This window comes from Petaurus breviceps, unplaced genomic scaffold (assembly GCF_028583685.1).
Source record: "Petaurus breviceps papuanus isolate PSGF00001 unplaced genomic scaffold, PetGlider_PUasm1.0 38, whole genome shotgun sequence".
Taxonomy (NCBI): domain Eukaryota; kingdom Metazoa; phylum Chordata; class Mammalia; order Diprotodontia; family Petauridae; genus Petaurus; species Petaurus breviceps.
In genome coordinates this window covers 52,287,953-52,295,659 of record NW_027186304.1, presented here as the reverse complement: position 1 = coordinate 52,295,659, position 7,707 = coordinate 52,287,953, and the positions used below count along the sequence as shown (strand labels likewise).

Here is a 7,707-nt window from a genome sequence, read left to right as displayed (position 1 = left end):
AGGATAAATAGGAGATAATCTACAGAAGGATGCACTAGTATTAAGGAAGATTTGGAGAGATTTTTCATGACAGGTGCCATTTTAGCTGGGATCTGAAGTAAGCCCAGGAAGCTAGGAGTCAGAGAAGAGGAGGGAGAGCCATTGAAAACACCCAGATTCTGGAGAAGGAGTGTCTTGTGCAATAAATAACAAGAAGGCAAGTGTCAATGGATTGCAGAGTACATGGTCAAGGGATAGACATGGGGAGGAGAGAGAGACAGGGACTAAGTGTAAGAAGACCTCACAGCTTCTTAAGGTAGGAGGGGAGCCAGATTATGAAGGGTCTTGAATGTCAAACTGTAGATTTTGTATTTTATTCTGAGGGTAATATAATAGAGAGTTATTGGAGTTTATTGAATGGTTAGGTGACATGGTCAAATTTGAGCTTTAGGAAGATTAATTTGACATCTAAGTAGAGTAAATGCTGAAGTGGGAAGAGATTTGAGGTAAGGAGACCAACCAGGAAGCTCTTGCAATAGTCCAGGCCTAAGGTCATGAGGACATGCACAAGGGTGGAGGGAGGGTCAGATGAGAGATGTAATAAAAGCAAAACTGATAAGATTTGCCAAGAGATTGACATGAGGGGTGACTAAAGAGTACAGGATGACACCTAGGTTGTGAACCTAGGGGGCTGGGAGGGTGGTGGATCCTAAATGGTAATTGGGGCATTTGGAAGGGGATAGGGTTTGGGAAGGAAGAACTTAAGTTCAGTTGTAGACAAGCTAAGTCATTTATGAAGCACCCACTATGTTCCAGGCACTGTGCTAGGCTCTAAAATGCCCAACTGTTTTGAAAGGTGAAGAGTGATACAATTTATTCCATAGTTCATGCTCTGTTTTGACATTTGACATTTTTGCTTGATTTAGGTTTAAAATGTAAAATGTTTTGTTTTTCTCTTAATTAATATGAGTAGATATTAAGAATATCAACATCCCCAGCAGCATAAGCTTAGCTATCATTTATATAGCACCTACTGTGTGCCAGGCACTTCACAATCATTATCTCATTTGATCCTCACAACAACCCTAAGAGATAGGTGCTATTATCATCCCCATTTTACAGATGTTGAAATTGAGACAAAGATTAAGTGACTTGCCCAGAGTCATACAACCTATAAGTGTGTGTGAGACTGCATTTGAATAAAGGTCATCTTGTCACCAGGACTGTCACTCTATCCTCTGTACCACCTACCCATTCCTAATAAGTCACTTTTCATTCATTCAAACAGAGAGAGAGAGAGAGAGAGAGAGAGAGAGAGAGAGAGATTTCATTAACATAAGAAATTCACTTTATCAATGGGAAAGATCAACATCTGTCTGACCCTAGGCAAGTCACTTACCCACTTCCTGACTTAATTTTCTTATCTGTGAAATGGGGATAATAATAAAAATAGCACCTACCTGTCAAGAGTTCTTGTGAAGATTAAATGTGCTATCTGTAAAGTGATTTGCAAACCTTAAAGAACTATATAAATCATAGGAATTATTATCACATTGACGTCCTTAATAGTTCTTAAAATTGCAACATCTCTCATCAGTCAGTTAGCTCTGAGCCCCCACTATTGCTTGGTCTCTGCTGTCTCTGCTGCTTTTGCTATGTCACTGACTGCTGCATTTATTTACTTCTCTTGCCATTCTGTTGTCTTGGGTGTTTGAAACTCTCTTCTGTTCTAGTTTTCTTTCTAAAAATGTTTCAAATACCTACTCATTATTGAACATCCATCTTCTTTCATTTATGGTTAAACTCAGGTTGGCAAGGTAGGTCACCCTGAGGCTACATCCTGAGCTTCCTGGCTCTTCAAAACACATTATTCCTTTCCCTCCTGCGTTTTACTTTGATTACCAGTGATATCTCTGCCTCCCATTATCAAGTGATCAATTAGAAAGAGAATATGCCCTGCTATTTCTATCTTAGCTATAATATCTCATGCATAAGTTAGAAAGATAGATTTTGGCTTTGATTTAGTCTTTTGGTCAGTAATAAAAAGGAATGAGAAACAGTATAGAGCACTGGATAGGTGAAAGTTTAAAGCGAGGAAAATTTGGGATGATGCCCACGATGCATATTGTCTGTGTGACCTTGGGTAAATCCTTTAAATTCTCAATACCCTGCAGTAGTCCTCTAAGACTATAAGTTATAAATGAATAACAGATCTCCACTGATGGAGAAGGTTTCCGTACAAGAAACTCTACATTGATGAGATCTCAGAACTGAACCTTGGCTCGTCATCCCAGAAAACAGGAGGAAAATAACTAAACTCATTGCACTAAATAAGAAAAGCATTCCTTAACAAAATGAAGATTTTTACAACCACTTCGCATCTTACTCAATTTTAAGCTCAGACAATACTCAGGAACATTGGGCTGTAGTCCCTAGTCGTTGATAGATTTAAATCTAATTCTTTAGTTCTTTCAATTTACTGAGTACCTATTATGTTCAAGTCACTATGCCAGCTTCTGGGTAAATAAAAACAAAAACAAAACATTCCATGCTCTCCAGGGACTTGCCTTCATTATTTAATCAGATTCTATGTCAGTATTTAAAAATCTATGACTTCATCTGTGTGGGAATACTTGGCAATTCCAATCCTGCTTTAGTCAAAGGTATCTGTTAGTTTCTGTGGGTAAAAAAAAAAAAATCAGCCCCGGTGGCCAACCCTGTACAGGTGAGACTCTTTGATCTTCTCTAGGTTAGCCCTTTGGTCAGCTAGGTAGCTCAACCGTGCTGGACCTGGAGTCAGGAAGACTCCTCTTTGTGAGTTCAAATCTAACTTCAAATGCTTGCTAGCTGGGTGAACTTGGGCAAGTCACTTAACCCTGTTTGCCTCAGATTCCTCATCTGAAAAATGAACTGGAGAAGGAAATGGAGTTTACAGCATTTTTTTTCCCTAGAGGCTACCTATGAGTTCTTTCAATTGGCATTTCATTTTCTGTGTTTCTAAGTTCTGTGGAGTTCTTTTATATTACTTCCTGCATTATAGTATTCAGGTTTTTTGTTTTGTCATGTTCCTCATCAGAGGTAGACCTCTTATCTATAGGGGGTCTCTATGAGTCCTATCTTTGAGATCCGTATGTTTTGCTTGCAAAATGAGCATATTTTCTTTTAATGCTATTGCTTTTGCTTTTTCTTCTCATAAAGTGTGAGGGCAGATATATAAAAGAGCAGATCAGCGTATCATCCTGATTCTGGTCGTTGGAGTTTGTTTGATGGTTGAAAGGAGTCCTAGAGGTGTGGTGGGAACTTGAGCATGATAGTGAATTAAGCTGGAAGATGTGGTATGACCAGGGATAATTTAGTAGGATTCAGTCAGTGCTCAGAGAGTGTTACTGTAGAGACAGGTCTGATCAGTTAGGAGCCCAAAAGAGGGAGTAGTAAGTTTTTAGTACCATGAATGAGTTTGGGGAGAATGGTGTTATGAAACACATGAAGAAAAGAGAACAGACATTTTTGGAATCAGGACAAGTGAGTCATGGTGTGCCTGCCTGGAGCTAGTGGTTGAATGTATGGCTGGAATAACATCAATGAGCCTTGAGTTGAGGAAAGGTGAGAGACTGAGAAAAAAAAGTGAATTCTAGTGGCAGTTGCTCCCCATCTGTGAAGTCAGTCAGAGAGATTAAGTGTGGGTCTTAGGGCTTATTGCCTTCCAAAGCATCGATAGTAACCGAGGGTCAATGATAAGACAGTCCTATCAGATGTAATAAAGATGACTATGCCTCCTTCAAAGAGCCAGTATCGAACCTTTGTACTTTTCCTATAAGGTGAGTCTATTAAGCTTGCTGCCATTTACTATATTGGCTGATATTGGACAAGTATATCATGGGGTTAGGCTGCTAACCCAGTGTTTCTTTCACTTCTTTAGTAACATAGTGAGAAATAGAATCCAGCAAAAAAGGCAGTAAGAAGACCTTGTCAAATACTTAAATGGCTCTAGTTTGGACATAAGGCTGTAATTTTATCGAATGTATGGAATCATCTTTCTGTAGCTTCCTATGGTTGGCCACTAAAATCAAAATTGCATGAAAGGCAACCAATGGGGTTTTAGCTCTAAGGCTCAGTGACTACCCAATGGCTCCTGACGGGGCTGAGGCTCTGCTACAGTAGACACTCCATCAATTTTATAAGCAGCGGCTCATCTACAGACCAGACCAGAGCAAATTGTATTCCTTCACCATTTGCTTCCACTTCAAACTATTTTTTTGAATAAGGGAGCTATGCTTCACCTAGTTTGCTGATTAGTATTTTACTCAGAGGCAAATTGGACTGCATCCCTTCATATGTGCAAGAAGATTTGGCTCAAGGAACAAGCACCACCACTGGTGCTTGAATAAAACAATCCTTCATTCTGGTGCCATTTTAACCACTACCTGAGTGGCACCATCACCCGATGGTGTGATGCCATTTTAACTTGGTTGGTAAAAAAGGGCTTAAGCCCCATAAATCATTTAACAGCTCTAGTGCTTATGGAGGCACTTTGGTCATGCTTGGTGATTTTAGATCATGAAGATATGACAACCAAAGGCATTGATGTGACTGCATCCTTCAAGAATTCATGCTAACATTTGGAATTGCAAGAGATGCAAAATATCAAAGGACTGAATAATGTCCCAGGAGCTATAAAATATACAGCAATGCACTGATTGGGGAGGCTCTTGGAAGGTAGGATTCCAACAGGAGCCTGCGCTGTCCAGGTTAAGACTCAGGCAGAAATGCTGTCCACTTGTGGAGCGGGACATCATTAGATAGAAAGAGTACCTATATACTGAGCATATCATATATATATATATATATATATACATATATATATAGTGTATGTATGATAATATAAGAAATTATTATATATGCATATTCATATACATACAAAAATATCTTTGTCTTTCCCCCAACTTGGCGCCGAAGGCGAAGAAAGAAGCTGTTGTCCCCCCCAAGACAGAAGCCAAGTCCAAGGCCTTGAAGGCCAAGAAGGTAGTGCTGAAGGGTGTCCATAGCCACAAAAATAAGATCCAAATATCCCCCACCTCCCGGCGACACAAGACACTGAGACTTCGAAGGCAGCCCAAATACCCTCGGAAGAGTGCCCCTCGGAGAAACAAGCTCGATCACTATGCCATCTTTCAATTTCCCTTGACCACCAAGTCTGCTATGAAGAAGACTGAAGACAACAACACCCTAGTCTTCATTGTGGATGTCAAGGCCAACAAGCATCAGATCAAGCAGGCCGTAAAGAAGCTGTATGACACCGATGTGGCCAAGGTCAACACACTGATCCAGCCTGATAGAGAGAAGAAGACCTATGTCGGTCTTGTTCCAGAAGATGATGCTTTAGATGTTGCCAACAAAATTGGAATCATCTAACTTGCTGTGTCCCATTCCACCTACAATAAAAATAAAGTTTTCCAGTATAAAAAAAAAATATCTTTGAACTTTTAAAACATTTTTTCGCTTTTTTAAAGTATCAACTGAGAAGCAATTGATCACTTTTCTTAGGATGACTTTGATGACATTTTACTGTTCTTATTGGTTGTATTTATTAATATCATGTTTGTATGTTTATCATTCTTGCCTTTTAAAGAGACGTTCACTTATTATAGTTGTAGATTGGGGATCAGAAGGGACCTTCAAGGCCCTCAAGTCCAGTTCCTTCATTTTACAAATGAAGAAACTAGTTTAGGCACTTAATGACTTGCCTAGAATCACACAGCAAACAAGTGAGTGTCTGAAGGAGGATTTGAAGTCAGGCCTTCTGTCTCCATGTCCAGTACTCTATGCAGTATGACTATTAGCCACCTAACCATGGTATGATTTTGTTTTAGTGTTTTGAAATATATCTGGTATAAATTATTATGAGTCTAATTGTAGGGCTAAGATGATTGTGATGCTTGAAATGTCTTGTGATGTATTCAATATGGACCAAATGAAGTTAGATATTCATGGAGCAAAGTCGTTGGGGTCAGGGGAATAGGGTGCCAGTGGACCCCCAAATTAAGGTGGTATTGGAATTAGTGACAACTACTTTAATTGTTAATAAGCGTGTACACAAGTGTAATAGGAATGTAAATTTAAAGATCTTCCCTGCCCCTAGGCTAAAGTGCACCTGGAGCCTGGAGTGGGAGGCTTGTTTTTCAGTAGATACTTCTTGATTGGCCAGTGGGTTCAGAGGTTGTTACATTCTCTGAGCCAGGAGAAGGCTATATAAGCCCTGATGTGTAGCTTTGTTTTGGGGCTCACTTTGAGAAGTGTTCTGTGATTTGATCAGATGAAACTCTGGGAAGCCGTTGTCCAGAGTCCCCTGGCTTTGAAACCCAGATGTTGATTTGGTATGGATGTAATGGTTGGGCAGTTTGGAAATCTGTCTACTTGATCTGTTTCTGTCTTGATAATTCTGTCTGTATACTCTGAAGTTTGGGGTGCTGACCTTTTCCCCCTGAACTAGGTAAACGATATATGTTTGACTGATTAAAGTAAGCTTGTTAACCCATTTTGAGTTGCTTTCCTTTAACAAAGCATACCTAAGAACCTGTGGTGTCAGCAACCCTGGGGATGCTGGGGTGCTTGCTGCTACAAAATGGAGTCACGAACAGGATCTGCAGAGTAAAAGGAAAGTATGGGGGCTGGGATAATCGTTTGTTTCCCAGTAGTGGTAGCTGTGATTCTGTGGAGCCATGGAGCAGAAGAGAAGAATGGCCTCCATGCAGACTTCGCTGAGCTGAGAGCAGGAATGGTGAGCTGCATGCATTGGGACCTGGGCAGAAGCCAGGAGTGGCTGCCACCTGCGGGAGGAGAAGGAGCTCAGGAGTTCGGAATTCAGCCACAGGAAAAGATAAGAACTGAGCAGCAAAGCAGGGGCACTGAATGTGTTTCCTTGCTGCATCCCACAGTTTGGGACCCAGGGGGAGGATGGACTTGTGACTATGGTGGGTGGGATGAAGTGCCTTGGACCCCCAAGGACCCTACCTTGTTGGTTTTGTTGCCCAGCCCCCTCTCTGTACTTGGAAGCAGGGGCTGGAGCTGTGTGAGAGGAAGGACACCCCCCCCCACCACCCAAGAGAACTTTATTTGGACTCTTGTTTTGAATTGGGGTGATAATGAAATGTACTTTGTGTTTGTTTAAGGTCCTGTGGCCACTTTGGTAACTTCAGTTATGTATCTTGCAAATGTGACCTATGATTGTTAATGCTAATTCCAAAGTAAATTGTCTATGCTATGGGCATGAAAGATCTTGGGGCTGAATGTAATGGGAATGTAAATTTAAAGATCTTCCCTGCCCCTAGGCTAAAGTGCACCTGGAGCCTGGGGTAGGAGGCTTGTTTTTCAGTGGATACTTCTTGATTGGCCAGTGGGTTCAGAAGGTTGTTACATTCTCTGAGCCAGCATTTGAAACCCAGATGTTGATTTGGTATGGATGTAATGGTTGGACAGTTTGGAAATCTGTCTACTTGATCTGTTTCTGTCTTGATAATTCTATCTGTATACTCTGAAGTTTGGGGTGCTGACCTTTTTCCCCTGAACTAGGTAAACGATATATGTTTGACTGATTACAGTAAGCTTGTTAACCCATTTTGAGTTGCTTTCCTTTAACAAAGCAGATCTAAGAACCTGTGGTGGCAGCAACCCTGGGGGCACTGGGGTGCTTGCTGCTACAACAAGGCTCTGGGAGAAGCAGTTCACTCT

At 40.9% G+C, this 7,707-nt stretch overlaps 1 long non-coding RNA gene across 1 annotated transcript; it reads left to right on the top strand.

Moving 5' to 3' along the window:
* Nucleotides 1-4,911: 4,911 nt before the first annotated feature.
* Nucleotides 4,912-5,449, top strand: LOC138170089 (uncharacterized). Its single transcript, XR_011170537.1, has 2 exons — nucleotides 4,912-5,001; nucleotides 5,088-5,449. It is a non-coding gene; the product is annotated as an uncharacterized lncRNA (long non-coding RNA).
* The last annotated feature ends 2,258 nt before the right edge of the window (nucleotides 5,450-7,707 follow it).